Source organism: Wyeomyia smithii, chromosome 3 (genome assembly GCF_029784165.1).
Source record: "Wyeomyia smithii strain HCP4-BCI-WySm-NY-G18 chromosome 3, ASM2978416v1, whole genome shotgun sequence".
Classification (NCBI taxonomy): Eukaryota; Metazoa; Arthropoda; class Insecta; order Diptera; family Culicidae; genus Wyeomyia; species Wyeomyia smithii.
Window position 1 is genome coordinate 12,529,183 of NC_073696.1, and position 23,783 is coordinate 12,552,965.

Genomic DNA, 23,783 nt, shown 5'->3' on the forward strand with positions numbered 1-23,783 from the left:
AATGCGCTACGAAAAAACCACAAAAAGACTAAATCTCTTGTACCAACCAATATCTGAATTCCGTTCTCCCACCTCTTGGCGTAGAAGGTAATCACATCCAGTTTGTAGATCACGCGAACTACTTGGGCATTATTTTTCCAAAACAATCTCAGCTGGGATGAAGCTGTATCTACTCAATTCAAAGCATTGATGTTACCGCATTTCATCTTTGGTTACGTCATCCACTTTGAAATTAGTCCATAATTAGAAGTTGCCCTGAATGATTGTTGCCGCCACGTATTTAAATCGCTTCACATCGATCCACAATATTCAGAGAAATCTTCTTGGTTGTCCCTCTAGTCGTTTTTATGAGACTCGGGTCGGCAACCACAAACGAACGGCTTGTGAAACGGTAGTCATTCCATGCAATCAGATATGCAACTACCAGAAAGTAGAACAATTGGTCCACTAACAACCCTGCGTGTATAAAGTATGAAGTGCATTACATGGCATTGCCATCCATTCTAACTGCAAGTCATGAGACAGCCAAAAGGAAAAGAAATAAAAATAAAACTGCAAAATTTTCTTGACCATTCTTCATTCTACGCTCCTCAACACTCACTGGAAGTGATCGAGCAAGAGAGCCAGAAAAAGTAAAACTCTTCTTCACTGAGTGAAAGTTGAAGAGATTTTCTATCACCCTCCGCGTTAATCTATCAATTAATATAGTTTTTGCAATTCTTTGAGAATATAACACTTCTGTTTTCCGATTCGGAACCTGACCTTCTGTTTGTTATACACAGCCTACTGTTTAGTGCTGATGACAGTTGCGAGGCTAGCGCTGCGATCCTACTGACACTAACAGTCTCTCCCGAGCCGAAACTCGAACCTACGACGGCTGGCTTGTTAGGCCAGCATCGTACCTCGAGACCATCTGGGAGATTCTATAACACATCTATACTCATCTTAATGATGAATTCAACTCGTACTTTTTCTACAGCTTAAATCTTACTCACATCCACTTAGTATGCTCTCTCTTTGATTGTATATCACGCGCAATATTGACCGCAATGGTTTGTTTTCACATTTGCCTTGGATTAGTTACTTCGTGTTTCCGTACAAACGCTGTGAACATCACTTAGCAACTTAACTCGCAATGGAAAATTTTTGTGATGCAGTAATCGAACTAATTACTTTTAATCTTAAAATTGCCAAAGAAAGAAATAACAAATAAAATATATTCGATTCTGAAATGAATACCAATATAAAACTAAGTTTTAAGACGTTTTTACAGATACGACGCGATCATTTTCACTGACGTGAAAATGGTATCATAGTACTGGAAGATTACCAAAAACATCAACCAATTCATGCTACCTTGCGGGCTTTGGATTATTTTGCAAATATTTAAAAATCGAGACCCCTGCGGCTGCACAAGCAACCACACTTTCTCCCATCACTCAAATATCAATCTTCATTCGCCCAGAAATTATTTACAGTTGAGCTTACTGCTCCGCTTTCGCTGTAATCCGCACAATCAAATTTTCCTCTGCATAGGCAAATCCCACCCGGTGGCGGCTGTTTTCGTTCGTCTCGAGTTCATCATAAAACCGCCTCTTTTATGAACCGTCTCGATAAAATATGGTTGGCTGCATGAGAAATAATAATCCCTTCTTTATGAGGCCGAAAACCTTGCAATACGGTCCCAAACCTCTCACCCAACCGCTTGTCACATCATCATTCAATAGGGACGTTTCAACCCACCCTTCGGAAAGCGGTTCCTCCAAGGCACACGAAACGCGAAAGGGTTTCAGGCTCAGTTGGCGCGGCTCAATGTTAAAAATAATCCAACCGCACCGCCATGAGCAGAAGGCTCTAGTTCCTTCCCCAACCCACACTTCGTCACAGCTGTTGATGCGAAAGGAATGTTCAAAATTCGCATGAATGAGCCTATCTAACGACAAGATACAGCTGGCAAGGTTACCTTTCGCAAACCGAAAATTCGTGTTCTGTGTGCTCATCCACCTGACTGCTTGAAGCATTACATGGCGACCGGCACGGATGCGAGGAACAGCCACGCAACACGGGAACAAGTAAATTTGGAGCTTAGGATCAAGCGGAGGATAACAACGTGGATGAATAAAAAGGCAGATAGTTTTTTTTTTCGTCTGAAGAAAAACCGATAGGGTAGTTTGGGGTAATTTGGACCCCTGGGGTGAAATGGACAGGTGCTTTATCTTGGTCATCCTTTCCTTGAACTACTAAACCCTAACTAGTATAAAAATGTCATGGTTTGCTGTGACAGGTGCACCACAGTGCCAATGTAAACAAAGGAAACATCAAAAGTTGATTTTGCTGTAAGTTTTACGCTCGTGTATTTAAGGTTTTTTGAGAACTTCTTCGATGTTTTCAGTCCAATGAGCTTTGCAGCCGTGTTTGTCAAGTAAAAGAGTACATTTCAATGAAAGATTGCGATAAGTTTGATCGAAAATAGTGGAAGAAATTGAGTTTTTAGAAAGGCGTCCTGTTTGGGGTAAAATGGACAGTTTTTTTGGGGTGATATGGTCAGGCGAGTTTGAAGTAAATTCTTTTGTCGGACTGATGCTGCGGGCATATAAAAACGAACGGATAGACGGCGGTGTACAAACAATGTTGCAGGCAATCTGGGATGATTTATCTGTACAAAAAGTGTTTTCAATGCCCCGCAGAGTGACGGGTTTCTGAACAAAAGTTGGAAAAACCTATTTTTTTTTCTAAAATGCTTCAAAATGACGTATAATGCCAAATTTTGGGTGCTGAACTCATTTCTGATGTCCGAAAATGTTGTTCACCCAAAATGCCGTTAAACCTTTCTTATTATCAGATTTATTTTTTTGTTCAGATCATGTTCAACATTGGCATACTTGTTCTGTATCAAAAAACTATATACCCGTATATTTTTTGTTTGGTCCATAGTGTGATCCATTTTGAAACAAAGTTGCCAAAAATCGGCAATACTGTAGGGGCAGCGCAAAGGCTGCGACCAGCATAACCGACATTGAATAATAAACTGCCCTGTTAGAACGCATTCACAAAAGCAGTTAGTTAGACTATGCAGAACTAATATGAAGTCGTTTCAATCAATCAGCATGACCAGAATTTCTTCGTCACCCAGCTGCCAAGTTGTAACATGATGCAACACGCAACAGCGAGCAAACGAAATCGCTTGATGTTACAAACCGCAATAAGATACGGGTTAAAACCGTTGCGTGTGTGAGAGCACCATCGGTGTTTATTCGCTGGATACACTATCTGCTGTCTACTGAACGCAATAATCTGCTTATATGCGACATGGGGACGGGAACATTTTCTTCAACCAAGCTGCACAACACGACACAAAACATGTTATTTTGTTGCTTCAATGAGAGTGCTATCGGCCGGCTCGACAGAATGTTCACAAGAAATCATTTTTGTGCATCCGTGCTACGAAACTGAGGAAAAACTTTAGAAACTGAAAAAAGAGGTGGAGCTTATCAAATGATCGCTCTGAACCAGAATGAAGTCACACATATTTTTCAAGTTATATCATTTCACCACGTACGTAAAATAATTCATTCCTATTTTCATCCCTATATAAGAGCCTGTTTTAGTCGAAGCCGCTCATAGTACTTCTGAATAGCGACGACAGCAGTCCTCCCTTAGCAGCAGCGGGAGCGAGCAGTGGGTACCATCGATATTGGATAGCGGCCACAACTGTGGCATGGCTGCGAATAAGCGTAGCAGTTTCAGCGGATCTCACCATCGATAGCAGCAGGGCCAGCAGATGCAGGTACAGCGGATACCAATGGCGGCCACAACTGTGGCATGGCTACGGATAGTAGGGGTATATCAGCATCGATAGTAGCAGGGTCAGATGATGCAACGACACTCCCTTCACTAAAATGCTGTTTCAGTGTGGTAGCGGGAAGCATCAGCAGCAGGCTTGCATGAAGTGAATACATCAGCCAGCAACTTTCTCTAAGGCCTCTGCCATAGTAGACGCGAAAAGCGGCGCGAACCGATTCGCTCGGCCGTAGGTTGATGTACAGCTCTACTGATGGCTGTACATTAACCTACAGCTGAGCGAATCGGTTCGCGTCGCTTTTCGCGTCTGTTATGGCAGAGGCCTAATGGGAAAGTTGTATCAGTTTGTTCAGAAGAATATTATTGTCGGTAATATTACAGAGATGCGATTGCGTAAATCTGATTTTGAATTGAACAATTGTTCTTTTGAGAACAAATAACACACTTATTTGAAGAGTTAATAGCTTTTGGTACCAATAGCAGTATAGTGACAGCCTTAGCGGTAGATGCAGATGCAGCCGGTACTTCCCTGAGGCCGATTTAAAGGTAAATGGGAGCAGCACGGCAAAACAGTTCGGGTTATGCTTAGACGCGCGTCATTTTTCGTTGTTGATATTCCCCACATGAAACGACGCGCTTTCGTATGATAGCGGTGGTATTAGCGGTAGATGCATTTGCCAACACTTCCTCCAGTAAAGCCGTGTCTAGTTTTCAATGTGAAAACACCTTTCTCATTGTGTTGACCGTGCGCCTTAGTCCTCACTATCAAGGTAACACAGAGATGTAAGATAAACACTACATCCTATGATAAATTGAACAATTGTCCTTATAAGGACAACAAATGAATTAATGAAGATTTAATTTTGAATTAGAATACTTCTCTCAGGAAATTCGGCTACATAGGGATGTAAAATGAAAATCTAAAACTGAAAAAAGTGAGAAAAATTTCAAATGCTAATAAATCGGTTAGTTTTCGATGGATTTCCTTCGTTTTTGCAGCAATCGATTAGAAAATCTTCTAAGATTCCTACCAAATGCATGAAATTGCAGTTTTATCATTCGAGTTATTGTACTATTGAAAACTCTTAAGCCTTGTCAAAACACAAAATTCGACCTCTGATTGGTCGTAATACCGCGCTTTCCCAAGCACGGTCGGCAGAGTTATGGACCTAGTAAATTGGGAATGCATCATTTGGCCTATATAAGAGCTTCATCAGATAATAAACAAACATTTCATCGGATATTAAATTGAACAACTGAAATTTGAAGAACACAAATGATTATTTGAAGAGTTAATATTTTCTCGTTTTGCGCTATAATCCAAAGTTAATTATCTTCATCTACATGCATACTCTGACTATTATTACGTGTTTGCGTCGCTTAGTGTTTGGCTACGGTCATGCAGAACGCAAATAACGGCGCGATGCGATTCGGCAAGACGAAATCTGTTGAAATGTATAGCTCTACTTCGCCTTAAAAAGAGCTGTACATTTCACCACGGTAACGCGAATCGCATCGCACCGGCGTTCGCGTTCTGCATAACCGTAGCCTTTGTTCCGTTCCCGTTTAATGATGTCGTATTAAATGTGCATATTACAATTCGGCAGCACTTCAACTTCTCATTTGCACAAAATTTAAAAATATCCAATGAACTTCATTCAAAATATCAGACAAAAAGAAATAACAATGCTGCCAATGAACGGTCAACGTTTATTTACTAGAAAAAATGACTGACACGCAAGCAGCCAGGTTATCTTCCTTGTAAAAGTATTCTACTTCAACCTTGCGGTCGTGGCTTTGCATACAACCTTCTTGTGATTTTTTTTTTGTTCTTTTGACCTCAATATCAAGGTTTTTTCGTGCACAAACATAGAAAACAGATCAATATTACTATAGTACATTACGTTTATGGGATAGAAAAAACAGGTTACGAAATAACAGGAGTTTTCCTTAGGGGGTCCAAATTACCCCAAACTACCCTAATACACTGTCGAGAAACAGATGTCAACATTCACTCCGGTTATAAGTTTTCCGGTAATGATTAATCTATGGACTTTGGATTAAAGATAATTTTTGAACAACTTGCACCGAGTTCAATGCCCACAATGAAAACCCTTTTGACCCAAAACCATTCAGAACAGCGAACCGAATGAGTTCTCCAATGAGACAGCCACCACTGATTACCACTGTTTGAGTCGGCTAAACAGGATAGCGTCCCGTCAGTATATTAGCTACCAGCATGGCGATATACAACCACCATGGCCAAACCTCTATCGGGGTTGATATTTCAATTAGCATAATGTGACCACCGTCGCCATGGTTCGGGAGCACGCGAAGCTAAATGCAGTGATGAGCTTCGCCGTTAGATACTGACAGCGATTATAGCAGTCTGACTTGGGACGGAGCAACAGTGAATTTTGGCTTACCCAAATCGGTCGTCCATCTCATTTGGTAAGCTGATGCTAAGCGAGGACGATGAGTGCGATTGTTTCAAATTATGGACGCTAGCTGTAAACGCAATTTGTTCGTATGTGGTCACAAAGAAAGTTGCATTTTGTGGTTCGGAGTAGAGTCGAAAACCGGAATTTGGTTAAATGTCGCCGTGAGATTCTAAGACTATGTCCGGTTTCAAACTACTGGGAAATAGAATAAGCTATTCAACTCTTCACAAAACTATACGAACAAAACACGATCTGCTAATTGATTTCCGCGAAAAAAGTGCACATATTCAGAATTAGTATGTGCAGTGAGCAGCAATCACACAACCTGCCAAAAATAATACCGTGCAACTGAAAAACTAGAAGTGAGTGGTTGTAAACCAACCCCAAACCAGCAAACACTGGCTGCCCGGCTGTCGGAAAAACCGTTTGCATCAGCAGCAGTAATTATTATCTATGCAGCATCTATTAAAATTTTAATTCATCATCACATGTGCCTTTGAGGGACACAAACCGTCGGTGTGGGTTCTTACACGCTTGGGGTATGGCCATTCGGGAGTGCTAAACTGGCAGCGTATAAGCGGAAATGGAGAACGGTTTTGTGTACAGACATACAATTACTGCCAATCCGGGATGGTTTCGTTTGTACCAAAGGACGGAGGATAACGAAAATGCATGTGGGAAGTTGCATTCCTAAAAATATTCGAATCTAGATCCGACCGTATACAACTGCCATGCCGTGTCAAGTGCAACAACTGCAGCAGCAGCATCAGCATCCAAAAATACCTTCTAACGCCCTGCTAAAGACTTTCGGCGAAACCAGGCACATATGGAGTCATTACGGAAATTTATTCATATGATGGAAGAGCTTTCTCCAAAATGAATGAATGTAATATGAATGAATGGTTTCGGGTCTTCCCCAGCCATCATCGGTCCGTAACCGAAACGTAGCCCGGCAGGGTCTTTGCACACACACACCCCTTCCAACCGGGAGGAAAGCGTTTTTCCGGGGTGGAGAGCTGACTTTGGCATACTATGCACTACTGATGTGTGCTCCGGGAGTAGCAATAATTTCGGAATGTCTCACTACTGCCGGTTGGCTGCAGCAGTCGTCACCGCATACAGCTCTTGCAATAGTTTTGGAGCCAACGAGAAATGGCAATGCGGTGCTACGAGTATGCTATCTTCCGAAATCGCATACCTTTCAGATGGACTGACATGTTTTACTACTATAATAAATGACAGTAGAACGGAAACCGAAACCGTCGCTAAACTACATTACGGCTCGTACAACTAAACAAGCGCGCGGTGTAGAAGCATTCCAGTGACATTGTTCGCGAGATAACAACAATATGCCGTGGGTTATTAATAATGCTGCCCAAATGTTGCAGAATCACATCTGCTTATTTCATCTCTGCATCTATCAGGAAAATCAGCCAGATGATGGCATGTTCGCATACAAATAGTTTAGACAGCTTATGCGCAGCTTGTTCAAATGAGTTTTATTTCTCTCGGAAAATTGGAAGGTACTTTAAATTTCGTAAGGTTTTCATTATTCATAAAGTTGTACAAGTTTCGAATGCGAGTAAACTCATTCAAAACAGTTTTGTACCTTTTTTCGAACTTCACTTTCGGAAAAATATGCGATAGTGCATTTTGCGAAAAAAAGTGTTTTTAGCACACAAATGTAGTATCTATCCAGACGTTCTTTGCGCATATTTCCACCTGGAATACTGGTGACCAGTGTCCTATGAGGAAAAAAGCGATAATTCCTGGACCTATGAATCGCGCTCCCGTGGAATCAATCATTTTAGAACCGTTCATTGATCATTTGAAAATAATTAAGTATTCCTAGACATCATATTGAATCTCTTTTAGACTTTTAGACTAGCCACCGATGCAATCTATAGACTCTTTCTTTTGCCTCTAGTTGAACCATCTGATGCAGTTGAAAAAGGTGGAATATTCATCTAAGCCTTTTGATGGAGTACATTTCTCATGGCACCATAGACCGATGCACAGAGCAAGCTTTGTAATTTTCCAAGCTTAGCTTGAGTGGATGATTTTATTATTTTGGACAACTAACTTGTGATTTAGGTGATCCCGTTTAGTTTCTGGTCGAATATGAATCCCAAATATTTGGACAAATATTTTTGAAATATTAGTTCGGTGCCCTCCAGTCGCAGTCGTCCTTTCCGCTAACCAAAATCGCTACGTCGTCGTCTGCAGAACCAATCATTCAAAAGCCTTTTCAAGTTAGACATTGAAGAAGGTCGTCTACAACTAATGACCACAACAAGGATTATAAAATATAGCCTCAAGGGGATTTTTTAATGGTTCTTCGTGTTGGGGATGTGCCACTGAATTGAGCAGTTATTTCTTGACTGACCAACATATGGCATACGGCATCTTCACTGTGCCTTTCTATGGCTATTTGCATTGAGTAGTGAGATGCATTATCAATCCTCACTCAATATCAAGGAAGGAAATTTCGTTGGCTTTGAACTTTTAATTTTTTACTGAAATGTGTAACGCATCCGTTGATTTGTGGTTTTTAAAAGCAAATTGAAATTCGCTCAATACAAACTGTTTTTATATGATGATTAATTAGTTTTACCACAATTTTTAAAAAGATGAACGGTTAACTTATATGGTTCATTCGGTCTTGCGGGTTTTTTTCGGATTACCTTAAAATTATCAGTAATAATTTCAATGAGAGCTTGTTCTTCTGAAACATAACAGGCTGTATTCCATAAATTCCCGTAAACTTGTATGGTTGGAAGGAGTCTGTTGTATATTCTACCTTCGATTTACTGAATATGAAGCTCCTGGGTTTCATTCCAAGCCGAATTTGAGTTCGATTTATTGTGATAGCATGTAATGAAGCGTAAAACAAGATTTTAACGAACAACTTGGTGTCATTACTGTGGAATATGATGAAATAGAAAACCACGGGACACGACGCAATAAAAGGCATGGTACACACTTAAAAGTCTTGGTAATTTATTGCCAAGAAGGGCTCCAAAAATGACAGCTGTCACATTTTTCCGTGAATCTCGGTTCGTTTGACTGGAATTTCGGCACAGAATATCTGAATTCTCGAAAGTGATAGCTTAGTTATATTCTGTGTCGAAATTTAAGTTGGGTTGAACCGAGATTTGTCTTTCTCTTTCTGTTCTCGGCAATAAATTACCAAAATTCGGCAGTAAATTCTAAGTGTGTATACTAAGAGATTACTTACTTACTTTACTTTTATGACGACAGATCGTTAAGATCCTATGTCGAATCCAGAATACGTCTCCACAAAACTCGGTCTTGAGCTGCTACTCTCCAGTCTCCCCTTACACCCGCTGCTCTGCAATCCTCGTCGAAAGCACACATCCAGCGCGTGCGCGGTCTGCCTCGAAGTCGTCGACCTCTATCCGGTTTTCTACTAAATATTATCTTTGCCAGTCGCTCATCCGCCATCCGTGCTACATGGTCAGCCCACTGTAACCTGCCGTGTTTCATCAGCTTGACAATATCAGCGTTTTTGTATACTTCTTACAGCTCGTGATTCATGCGCCTGCGCCACACCCCGTTCTCTAGTTTGCCTCCGAGTATTGATCGCAGGATTCTACGCTCAAAGACCCCAAGCGCTCGTCGATCGGCCTCCTTCCACGTCCACGATTCATGTCCGTAGAGCGCCACCGGGAAGATCAGAGTCCTATAGAGCGCAAATTTTTTACAGATCTGTAAGCTACGGGACCTAAGCTGGCTACGCAATCCGTAATAAGCCCTATTCGCCGCCGCCTCTTCACCTCGCGGCTCACCTCGTTGTCACATGTCACGAGAGTACCAAGATAAATAAATTCGTCGACAACTTCGAAAGTATCCCCATCCATCTCCACCGCAGCACCAACACCCGCAGAACTACCATGCTTTCTGCCAGCCACCATGTACTTCGTTTGGGCAGTGTTTATGGTGAGTCCAATTCTCGCAGCTTCCCTTTTGAGAGCCGTAAAGGCCTCCTCAACTGCTCTACGGTTAACACCAATCATATCAATGTCGTCCGCAAAGCCCAGAAGCATGTGAGACTTAGTGATGATGGTGCCGCTACTCTGCACACCTGCCCTTCGTATCGCACCTACCAAAGCTATGTTGAACAGCAAGTTTGAGAGCCCGTCACCTTGCTTTAGACCATCTAACGTCACAAACGCGTCCGAAAATTCGCCCGCTGTCCTGACGCATGATGTGACACCGTCGAGCGTCGCACGTATCTGTTTAATCAGTTTAGTTGGGGAACCATGTTCTAGCATTATTTTCCACAGCTCCTTGCGTTTCACTGTATCGTACGCCGCTCGAAAGTCTATAAACAGATGATGTGTCTGCAGGTTGTGTTCTCGAAACTTGTCCAGGATCTGTCTCAAGGTGAACATCTGGTCCGTTGTAGATCGCCCCACTCGAAACCCGCATTGGTATTCTCCAACAAAGGCTTCCTGCAACGGCCTCAGTCGTTGGAACAGGATACGGGAGAGAATTTTCACTCGAGTCACTCGAGTCACTCCACTCGAGTCTATGTCCCTTCTTGTAGATAGGGCATATGAGTCCTTCCAGTCCGTAGGTAGTTGTTCCTCAGACAATACCCTTAGGATAATCTGGTGAATTGCACTACACAGCCGCTCGCTCCCAACTTTGGAAAGTTCGCCCGGTAAGCCGCCCTTCCCGGCGGCTTTGTTGTTCTTCAGCTCTTTGCAAGTATCAGTTTGTACAGTACAGTTTGTCCGTCCTCCCCAATTTCTATCCTATTCCCCTCGACGACTCTCCTCCCTTCCTCACCGTTCAACACTACTTCAAAATGTTGCTTCCAACACCTGGCCACCTGCGATTTATCGGTAATCAGGTTCCCCTCCCTGTCATTGCACATGGCAGGCACTGGCACATTCCGGTTCCTGATTCCGTTGATCGTTCTATAGAAGCTCCTCGTGTCGTGCCTGGTGAAGCAATTCTCCGCCTCCGCGAGGACGCGATCGTAGTGCTCACGTTTCTTACGGCGATGAAGCCTCTTTTCGGCAGCTCTTGCCTCCCGGTATTTCTCCCGCATCTGACGCGTTACACGATTAGCTGCTACTAACGTGTTGGCGTAGGCTCGATTCTTCTCCTCCGTCACCTCTAGGCACTCAGCATCGAACCACCCACTACGTGTGGTTCCCGTTGTCATGGCTATCACTTCTCGCGCTGTTTCGCGGACCGCATCATGGATGTGCTTCCACTGCTCGTTCAGGTGCACTCCATCTGGTTCACCGATCCGTCTATACTAAGAGATTAGCAGGCACTAATTGCAACTTTCGAAGGCGAGGTAATTCATCCAAAATAAATTTTTATACTTAACTTTTAAACTAAGCCGCTGATCGAAAAAATATTCAATAGTTTTATACTACGCAAATGCGATGAGTTTCAAGCGAATGAGTTTTAATTTTTCCGAACAGTTTATTTTTGCGTAATTTTTTCGAATAACTTGTATTTGTGGAGTTAAAATGATTTTTACACAACTTTTGTACACAATTTCAAGCTCACATGAACAAAAGCTTACCTGCATGTAATCTTAGTATATCTACAATCATACGATAAAAAACAGAAGGTTGTGTGCAAACTTCACGGAGATCTAACAGGTGTTCCGTTTATAATGTCGAGTTTGCTTGGAGATGATATATTATTATTAGCTAAACACTAGTGACATCTACTGTGTTCTGAATAGAATACATATGTGATTAAAAGCCCCTTTGGTTTTGGTTTGTCTCAGTACCAACATTTTTTTGCGTGAAAAATGTTGAACTTTATACCAGGAAAAAACCTTTTTTTTTCAATCAACGTTTATTTGACACGGCACAATACAAGTTAATGTTTTGCGGAGCCAATTAAGTCTTGAATTTTACTTCATAAAGTATCTTAAAAACTAAAGACAAATTTTTTATCCTCGCTGCCGACTACGAGTTGAAATTAAATCTGAGATTAAAACTAAAATTAAACGCGTTTTAAAATTGGTGATTTGTTGTTGGGGCGTCATGATGTTCTTCAAACAACCAAAAAAAAAAAAAATAAAGCAGCTTATTTGTTGTGTTCTGCTAAACCAAGCCACGAACTGGAAAATGGACTTTCTCGGGCCTCTAGTTGCTGGTATCGTGCGGGGTCTAGTTGCTGGTTCTGGATCGGGCGTCCAAACGTGTACTTGCGGTTAAGTTGGATGTAGACGAAAAGGAGTGGGGCTAGACTGGTCCATGGATGGATTTCAGGAAAATGTATATGGAGGACATGTAGGGAAGGTCAAGACTCGCCAAGACATCACGAACAGGAACAGCCGGCTGTCTACCCTCGGCCTGCAGGGAAGCTATTAATGAAAAAACGTTTTGTGATGTGTTTTCTGAATTGCTTAAACATGGTGAAACGATGACTGGTTACAGACACCATCAACAGATGATCAAACTGAACAGATCTTTGGAGGAAAAACGTTCAGAATATGCCCAAAGATACCACAAAGTTATATTTTAACATGACAATGCAAAATGTGTTAAAAAATATTTGGAAAACATCATATGGGACGTCCTTCCCCACCCGCCTTTTTCTTGGCTCCTTCTGACTATCAAAACAAATAATAAAAATAATATAGTTTGTTCTGCAAAAATTTTCAAAAAAAAATTAGGTCAATTCGCTCCATCTGAAAAGAAATCGAATACCAGTCCAATAATGGACATTTTTTATGAAAAATAACGTTTGCATTTGAAGTTTGGAAGCTTTTTTCCACAACATTTTATACTCATTTGTTAATGTTGATTAAAACTACTTAAAAAATAAAAAGTGATCAAAAATAGCCATATCGAAACGAAGCTTTTGGCATATGCGTAACAAGCAAGGATCAGATCTAACACATTTCAGTGGTCATAATACTGGGACTGATATGCGATTATTTTGCAGATGGGACTGATTTCACGGAAGCAAACGTCTTTTTTTGAAGTAGGAGTACGTCCTACTTTAGCAGGGTGATATACCGTGGAAAGTGTAACGAAAATGTGTCCACTCTAAATGCATATTACACTGGTTGACAAAAGCGAAAAAAGTGCTTCCCTTAAGCACGAAATAGCTGCCCAAGAGAGATTATAGCTTTTTAACCATTGCTGTGTATTTTGGTGCCCCTAGCCATTACCAAAACTCGTCAACTTACGTGAGAGTTCGCATAGTAATTGCTCGCCGAATTTGTCGCTTTAACGTTATGTTTACGAAAAAAACTCTTTTAGGCCTTTGATAAAATGTTAGTGGCTGGGAGTCACAGAAATGGGTAAAAACCTTTCATTATTTCTAGTTTGAGCTTTAGGGCCACAACTGTGTTGACCAGTGCACACTGGGCCAGGAAGAGAATCTAGCGGTACGAAATTATTAGCACTCTCAGGGTTTGACCAATCGGTTGCCGATCTTCTACAAAGTTTCTTGGTATAGTTAGGGCTTCATTTTGGATGTTTGACTTAGTTCAGAATTTTGCCGCGAAGGTGGCGTTGTGATGCCAACTTCTTTCCATTACACGCTAGAGTTTTGCGGTTTTCGACAAAGTAGTAGATTTTTAAATTCTATGAAACTTCACAGAACATACCAAATTTCTAACTCTTCAAGTTTCAGAGATATACGAGTTTTTATAAAATTTGTCTGAAATTATCGTTTTATTGTGATAATTTTGTGAGTTCACTCAAATTAATTTTTTCAATTTTTTTCTCGATAGAAATTGAATAATTACGTTGTTTTCTTTCGAGTACAGAAATTTTTGAAGTACTTAAGTGATAATATTACACAAAATTTGAAAAAATACATAATTTTGTGAAAAAGATATCTCATAGCTTAGCAAGTATTAGCAAACCATGATTTTTTTCTAAAAATTGTCCATCAAAGAATCTTAATTTTCTAAAATTTTGAAGGATGTGTTTTTTGTGTTTTTGTGATATTTCAGTTTGAATATAACCATAGGTTTAACCGAAAGCAGTCGAAAGAGTGCATTCCCGATAAAACCTTTCCCACTCACAAAGTTTTTCATGATTTAAAAATACTTAACGAATTAATTACGACTAAACATTTTGTAGACTCTTTAAAATGATTGTAAAATATTGCATTTAGAAGAAAAAAGTAAATATTAAAATGGTGCTCAAGAATACATTTGAGCACACCAGGAACTTTTTTTCAAGAACCGATGTTTTTTAATATTCAACTCGTCAAGGTACTCTTTAAAATATTAAAAAAAAAAAAAAGAAAAAGGTTTTTGTTTTGGAGAAAAACTAAGTTTATGTCCATTTTATCAACTATTTCTGATGGAATATAGTAAAACCAATTTCTCTTTTTCAATATCCAAAAAAAATATAGCACTTCAAACACCTAGAGTGCGTGAAGCGATACCGATGATTATCGTAAAACGTCTCTCTGTGTCTCCAAATGCTAGCCAATACGATATTTCGTCATAACGGATATCTAGAGCAGGTACACTTGTGATTTCTTGTCTACTGTGTGACCAGTGGTGCTGTGAGGCATCATATGAAAATTTATGGAAAAAGTAAAAATGAATAAAAATTGCCAATATTCTGGATTGTTACACTCAATAAACAATATCGAATTATGAATGTTGTTTGAAACGGAAAATTGCCAATATTCTGGATTGTTTCACTCAATAAACAATATCGATTAATGAATGTTGTTTGAAAACGGTTTTCAAAAACATACATTAGCTTTTCATCGCAAAATCTGAACTTTCTTTTGCAATTTTCTTGATAACAATTCGAACATTGAATCAAGCTGTCATTTGATATGCCAAGTTGAAAGTGTATTTTCATTGCAACGTTTTGTAACAGAAAGTAATTCGTTTTAATTTATTTGCGTCAATCATTGTATACTACATCTTAAACCTATAATGTATACTAACATTGAAAAAAAAGTTATAAGATAGTAATTCGGACGTTTAATTTTGTTCTAAGAACACTTCGTGGCATCGTTAAAATAACTTCACAATATTTATTATAAAGTCTCATCATACTATTTACAGGCCCAGTCATTTTATGTTCCAACTATAAGAATTCAATACAAAGATGTTTCGCGTTTTTACTGAGCGTGGCACTGTGATGCAGAAATGAAAAAAGGTGGTCAAAAGTCATTTTCTCGTAAACGTTACATTTTAAAGCAATACTATCTTCGGCAAAGTTTTAGAGTGAAAAAAGAACCTTCTTCGGACATTAACAGATCCGTGATAAATCCCCCTACAAGTGAGATAAAGGGAACATTTTCTCTAAAAACCAATATTTTTTATGGCCGTCTTTGGCAAAGTTTTTCCAAATAACATAACAAAAAACTTTGCTGAAGACACTAGGTAGCTATTTCTCAATCTTACTGAGCTATCTGATTCTCTTCAATGACTTAAAAAAAGGTTTTTGCCGTTAAAATTCATATTTTATACCACTATACCTCTGATATTCTCACTGAACTTTTAAAACAACATCAGACCTTTATTTTTTATATGTTACAGCCGACTTTAATGTACGATAATAAGGTTTCTATCAAGTTTTTCTGCCAAAAAATTAACTTTTGACAAGTGATTTTCGATTTTCTGCCGTTTCCCAACACATCCTACGGCAAGATTACCACCAATTGAATTTTCCATGTGCTCTGCACGCACTGCAGCTAAAATTTCTAGCAGAAATTTGCAGAAACTTATAAAATCATGGAACAAAACAACTTTAACGCAAGTTCATTCATGTCATGTTGGTCAATAGCGGATCTTTATTGGAAAAAAAAAACAAAGCAAGCTTTGCATTTTTACGTTTTGATGCATCTTGTGAAGTATAATCGATGCATGTAAACACGTGGTTTTTGAAAATTCAAATTTCAGCTCAAATGTTCCACGCGGTGCACCTCATATATCTCATATAATTTATCTTCAGAAGGCAACAATAATAATAAGCTATTGTTTACATGCATTGATAATACTTTAATAGATGCATCAAAACGTAAAAATGCAAAGCTTGCTATGTTTTTCCCAACAAAGATCTGCTATTAATCAACGTGACATATAGATACTTACGTTCAAGTTGTTTTGCACAATGATTTTATAAGTTTCTGCAAATTTCTGCAAGAAATTTTAACTGCCGTGCGTGCAGAGCACATGGACAATTCAATTGGTGGTAATCTTGCCGTGGGATGTGTTGGGAAACGGCATAAAATCGAAAATTACTTGTCAAAAGTTAATTTTTTGGCAGAAAAACTTGATAGAAACCTTATTATCGTACATTAAAGTCTGCTGTAACATATAAAAAATAAAGGTCTGATGATGTTTTAAAAGTTCAGTGAGAATATCACAGGTATAGTGGTATAAAATATGAATTTTAACGGCAGAAACCTTATTTTTAAAACATCATTGAAGAGAATCAGATAGCTCAGTAAGATTGAGAAATAGCTACCTAGTGTCTTCAGCAAAGTTTTTTGTTATGTTATTTGGGAAAACTTTGCCAAAGACGGCGATAAAAAATATTGGTTTTTAGAGAAAATGTTCCCTTTATCTCACTTGTAAGGGGATTTATCACGGATCTGTTAATGTCCAAAGAAGGTTCTTTTTTCATTCTAAAACTTTCCCGAAGATAGTATTGCTCTAAAATGTAACGTTTACGAGAAAATGACTTTTGACCACCTTTTTTCATTTCTGGACCACAGTGCGTGGTAAGCATAGAAGTTGACTTTTTCTAACATATGCGTTGTGAAACTAAATTGTTTTCGTTGACCAAAGCAATTTTTCTTCTTTTTTCAAGGATTGCTATATTAATAGGGTTCATATGCTAGTAATGGACCCCTTAGTAGGTGTATTGCATAATTAGGATGTGAACGGCTCGAATTCTTTATATTGGTGAAGCAGCATTCTTATATTTGTTAAAAATATGAAGTCTTTTACCTAATCTAATTAAGAATTCTCTGTTGAAGTTCAATTTTTAATGCTAAATATCGAAAACTATTACCGATCTTAATGTGCGATTAATGGACCCTTTTTCCGTTTATGGACCCAGGTTCACTATGCGTATAACGGACCCGGGTCCATAATACGCAAATTATAATATTTGGTCATGAAATGTTGTTTTCTTTCATTAGTACCTGGGTTCATTACTCTTCAGCCCAAGTATAAATTCTGAGAATCCCAATTTTAAATAACTTTTAACATTATTTTTAACTTTCTTTTAAAGAATTTCGATGTTTTAGCTTAAAAAATTAGCCAAAAAAGCTACAGCAGAAAATCGTTTTGGAGGCCGAAATAATTAAATTCATAAAAAAAGATTTTGTTTGTTTGAATTTTAAACAGCTTTGGGGTGCGCCGAGGGAGATTTAAACAATATATAAGCTGGTTCAACGAGCCTGTCGTCGTATGTCCGAATCCCGGCTCGGTTTAGACTATTAGTGTCAGTAGAATTGTAGCGCTATACACTAACAGTTGGCAGTGCAGCTGGTGTATGCTAAACAGAAGATCGAGTTCCGATAACGGAATGTAGAACGCAAAACTTTAATTTCGTTGGAGGGCCCTTCCTTGCTTTCCAGTCAAAGTTTTCCCAAGGCGGTACTTTACGGTTCAACGTGGAACTTTATGCAGCCTACAAGCCTCCTTCATCGGAACGTGATTCTGGATCACTAAAATACACTATTACACATCTAATTCCGTGTAATTACGCCCACACTTATTGGTTTTCTTCATTTTGCTCACGGATATTCAATTCAACGCACACGCGAGCGACAGATTTTGTTGAAATGAAGGGTTGTCAAATACGCAACATAGCAACCTGAATTATGCCTTTAATGGACCCTCAGTGAATAAGTGTTATTCAATTTTTTCTTCAATTCCAAGGTTTTCATAGTGAAATTTAGTATTAGTGCTTGGCAGTGGTGGGCACCATTCCGCTAATTCGCTAATTAGCGACGCTAGAATTCAGTTAGCGATTTAGCGATTTCGCTAATTTTTGAGCTGGTTAGCGAAACTGTTAGCGTCGCTCAAATTTTGGCATTCGAAACGCTAATAGCAAATTCGCTAAATTTTGTGGAGAAGCGACAATTTACTTTTGTCAGTTTTTTTTACCCTAGAATGGAGTTTCAGTTATCGTAGAAGCCACAGGAACATTTTGAAGAACAAGCACAAGGTCTAGATTGAATTTTTGGCACACCAAGAATTTTGGTAAATTGCAATGCGCTTGAAATTATGACAACTTTGGTTCTACTTTTTCGATTCAGATAATAATTGAATTTTGATGGTTTGATTGCAAAATTGCTAACTTCTTTCCAATTTTTCTAATCTTAATTTGAAAAAAATTATCTTACTGATCAAACTCTGCAGGTTGTCTACCAGAACTCAAAATCTGATAGATTTCCTGACAGAGCAGGTGTGCCTCGAGGTTTAGCCGTGGGTTCAGTCCTGTACAAAATATTTGCTTCGGACCTTCCTGATTCACCTCCGGGATGCACAAAGTCATTGTTCTGCAATGAAACAAGCATTTCCGAAAAAGAAAAATTCCTCGTGTCATTTGCAGACGATTGCAGGGCAGTTTAGATATTTTCTCTTCCTATTCGCAAAAATGGAAAATATCCCCCAATGCACCCAAAATTCGATTGATAACTATAACCATGTATTCTAAAAGCACATTGAGAGTATACAAGCAATACTCATAAATATACTAATTTACCGGTTGACCGATTCCGGCATCCTCATTGGCAACATAAAGAACCTGAGTACTTTTTTGACTGTTGTTGAGCATAAATTGATTAAAGGAAAGACGAAAAAACTGAAAAATGTGATTAAACAAAACAGGGGCCAAAATTGAACGGGGTCTGTATAATAAATAATGATAATATCAGAGTATTTCGATATAATAATACTAGAGACAATTACGTACGATAATTTATGACAAATCAGGAAATACGCCACTGTCTGCTATGAAAACATTTTCCAGTTCAAGATCAACATGGCATCGTTTAAATGGAGTCAGTCAATTTAACATCTCACAGCCCAGCCAACGGCATTTACAAATCAATCAAATGCAACACACGACAACCTTCACCCACTTGGCAATTGGTGCTCCTCTCCGGTGCTAATATATGAATAAATGCAACTGCCGGCAATACGTCTCGTCAATCGGATTGCCACAAATCCAACGAAAAACCCAACTTACACCGGATTGCCAGCATGTAGGGTACTTTAAAAAGTAATTTTCCAACTATATCAGTTCCATCTCATTAGAACTGGCGAATTTATTGACGCCATATCGACCGGAACCCGGCAGTCGCTGGGCCGAGGGACACGTGCTTACACCACAGATACGGCCTTGCCGGTGGAAATGGATGGCAAGAGCAGCATATCATTTGCATTGCTTCCGCAAACATTCAACCGTTCCACAAACGAGTTTTTGCTGCGAATTGTTGGTGATTTTCTGTGTCCCGTTCGGATCCGAAGCTCACCGCTCTACCGGAATGAATGGTTCAATTCATACTGCGAGCCGGATATTGAACGGTTTTAAGCTATTTTTTTAGAGATCTTTTTTGTTTGATTTTAACGCACTAGTAATGATTGAAGGACGCCGCAGCAATATTCCGGGCTGCGTGAATAGAAACCGTTTCGAGTATGTACGCAAGATATGTGTTCGTAATACGGCAGACAGGGGCTCGTGTATTAAAAACAAATGCCTGCATAATGCATATGCAAATGCGTTATAAATTTCCAGCTCAGTGGTAAAATTTAAAAATTATTTGAAATTCAAATCATGAGCGTTCTGTACATGAGTTTCGGGTAAGCCTTTTGTTATTCAATTTTTAACTTACCAGTAATTTGCTAAAATAGCTCACTGATAAAATATAAGTGTTATATGGAATTCTAACCATAAATTCTACTCTAAAACTTGTATTGATAATTTTCATAGAATGATTTAAGGGAAAGCACACCAAGATTTGTAGTAAGATTACTTTAGTTTAATGTAAACTTACCAGTTGTTTTCCCACACGACAGAATTGAAAAAAAAACTTTACAACCTCTTCACTCGTTGATTTTTTGGCAATCCACTAAAAGCACTGTTCAGTGAAAACAATAACAATCTTTATTTCGAATGATACAATCCAACGTAAACACCACCTTTCCCCCTTTTCCGGAAAACACTGAATCATCCAGTATCAGACTCGCGCGACTAGACTTTCCCTCGGCCAAAACACTTTTCCCTGGACAATTTTTCTATCCGTTCAGAGCCACACACGCCAGCAAACTAACGCGTACCAAGTCCTGGCAGTGAAAATTTCATCCTATGCCAAGGAAAATATTCTAGCTAACGTGAATCTCAGCTAAACTCACCACATAACTGAGAAAATGAGCGAAACTTTTCCGTAATCTCCCGGTTTTTGCTAGTTTCCTTTTCGCTCACCACGTGGCTGGCTCTCTGTTGACGGAACATGAAATCAGATGTTCACTTGGAGGCCAAAACAAATGCCCCTTCCACCCAGTCTTACTACCACGTTTCACTAGCGGTTTTGTTTACATTGGAGAAGCCGGTAAATATTGGCGGATCGCAAGCCACAGTGCGCTTGTGCCGAGAGAAATTGTGCCGGAGGAAAACTCTTCATTCATGCCGTCACATTCGTAGCGAAAGATTTTCTCGTGTATGCAGGACTCCTGTTCTGTTTATAATAAATTTCCTTGCATACTCGACATTCACTCACGCGAAGCAAAACGACAGCAGCGCAAAGTAGAACCGAAAAAAAGAACATCATTGATTCTCTATCGACTGACTGGGTTGATTACCCCTGCGGGGGTGTGAAGCTTAAAGCTTCTGCTGTCAATTTCAGTGAGACGGTTTTTCCTGAAAAATCCCTACTTGACGGAATAGATAAACAGCGATGTGAAAATGACTGGATGTGGCATGTTCACATTGCGGACAAGTCGGTCAGGACTGAGGAAACGTCGGGAGAGGATGGTGAGTTCAATTTCCGGATGCTGCTGGTAAATACACTCGCCATCGCCGGCCTGGATGAGATGTACCCGTACGGAAGCGGAAAGCGTACCGTGATAAGTGGGTGTTGCGCTTGTTTTGAAGTTCTAAGGAGTGCAACAACAAAGTCGTTTCTGAAGAGTTGACATCCTTCTCCGGTTGAAGTGGAACGCTTTGTGACGTAACTCCAAACATAAACGCAGACAATTTGAGTGGGGGAGGGGAGTTTCTACGTTTAAGCCGGGAAGTGTCGGTATGGGACTGAGACAACTATGTACCAAAACAATCCAATCGAGATAAATAGAAAACTTTGAATGCACTAGAGTAATGAAAGCAATCTTTTAACAGTAGTCATCCGTGAAATTAAAACGAAAACATTAAAATAAACACAAATCTCATTACAAGTATTGTCGGAATCGGGATGATGTCTAGAAGACAAAAACCGATCCTAGACTTTAATTAACATCCCACTTTGCGACTTCCTATCTTCGAAAAACAACGAAGCAAGGTGGAAAATCTGAGTACTATCGGAAGCAGGTGGATATTTGGAGGTTGATTTTAATCGTCGTTTTAAATTCTAGGTTGCAACTCTGAGATCCTGGAACAACCTAAAATAGTCAAATACCATCATCAGGTATTCATAGTTATAACGTAACTGTGCTGGCTGGGAAGGGGGATCGTACGCGACTGTATCTCCATGTTAGGGCGGCGTACAACAGCGTCTGACTCGAAGCGGGCGGTTGAATCATTGAAATGCTCTTAGGATAGCAGGATGCAGGTATCGCGACCCTGGTAAGGTAGCATACCGAAATCTTTTTTTCAACCACGAAAAACGAAATAAAGGAACGGATCAATCGGTAAAGACCTAGGCTACAAACACGAAAACAGAATACGGACGGTGGAAAATGGGTACTTGAAATGCTCTATCTTTCAATGAACCCGCACGAGCTGGCTTGCTTCCTCGACAACTACCGCGGCAGGAAGTCGAAATCGCAGCGATTCAGGAGAATCGGGGGCCAAATTTCGGAGAAAGGGTATTTCGTGCAGTCCGGTCATTGGAAGGTACAGCTACTACTCAATGAGGTTGATAAACTTTGCTGCGGCCAGAGTTTTTTTTTATAATAGGGGGATTTGTTAGTGGCTCAAGTATTTATGATAAATATTAGTAAATAATGAGTACGTGTGTCCAATCACAAATGGTGACTTCTCAACACTGTTAGAAATTTGTAATTTTAATTGTTAGGATTTGTTTGTTTTCGCAATTAGGACTTATCATTCGTAGGGATTTAAACCTACTTGTCAGAAAAGGGGAAGTAAATTTATAACTAACTTAATTGCTAACTTATTGGCTATAAAGAGAGCTTATCGTAGCAATTGAGGATTGCAACGATATTTGTCGAAAATTGTTAATAATTTTATTTGACATAGCTTCTAATGGTTCAACACCAGTAAGTCTATGTAATTCGAGTGTACCAAACCAAGGAGGACGCTTCAAAATCATTTTCAGAATTTTATTCTGAATCCTTTGAAGCGTTTTCTTCCTTGTTGAACAGCAACTTGACCAGATCGGTACAGCATAAAGCATAGCTGGTCTAAAAATTTGTTTGTAAATAATAAGTTTGTTCTTAAAACAAAGTTTAGAATTCCTATTAATGAAAGGATATAAACATCTCGTATATTTGATGCACTTGGCTTGTATACTCTCAATGTGCTCTTTGAAAATAAGTTTTTTTTTTCATAAATTAGTCCCAAGTACTTAACCTTGTCAGACCAACTTAAAATAACCCCATTCATCTTGACAACGTGATTATTGTTTGGCTTGAGGAGGGAAGCCCTAGGCTTATGAGGAAAAATTATCATTTGAGTTTTAGAAGCATTGGGAGAGATTTTCCACTTTTGCAAGTAGGAAAAAAAAATATCTAAACTTTTCTGCAATCGACTGCATATGACACGAAGGCTTTTTCCTTTTACGGAAATGCTTGTGTCATCGCAGAACAATGACTTCGTGCATCCTGGAGGCAAATCAGGAAGATCTGAAGTGAATATGTTATACAGGACTGGGCCCAAGACAGAACCTTGAGGCACACCTGCTCTGACAGGAAATCTATCAGATTTTGAATTCTGATAGACAACCTGCAGAGTTCGATCAGTATGATAATTTTTCAAAATTTTGATCCGGAAAATTGGAAAATTAAAAGTTTGCAATTTCGCAATCAAACTTTTATGCCAAACACTGTCGAATGCTTTTTCTATGTCTAAATGCGGCCAGAGTGATGACCATATGTAGCTCCTAACGTTTGCGGTAGAAAAATGGACGAAATAGCCAATTTTCCATGGGTTTACCTTCACACGCACTGATGAAACGATTTATGCAGCCTCAATCATAGTAACACATGAGTCAGCAGCAAAAAAATTGACAGCTTAATCAGTCAAACTCTACTCCTTTCAGAAGTGTTCGCGTTCAAAGAACGGCACCCTGTCGCATCAAAAACGGACATCGTGCGGCAGTTCGTGGACAGCGGATCGAAGGAAAACCCTGTTCCGG

General features: G+C 39.5%; 1 protein-coding gene across 2 annotated transcripts in view; it reads right to left on the reverse strand.

Annotated features, from left to right (window-relative positions):
• The window catches only part of LOC129727910 (EGFR adapter protein-like), a 143,989-nt gene extending 123,458 nt beyond the window's left edge, over positions 1-20,531 (reverse strand). For both annotated transcript variants that reach the window (XM_055686188.1, XM_055686189.1), the window contains exon 1: positions 20,247-20,531. The gene's annotated coding sequence lies outside the window, so the exon portion shown is untranslated. The remainder of the gene's footprint in view (positions 1-20,246) is intronic.
• Positions 20,532-23,783: the final 3,252 nt, after the last annotated feature.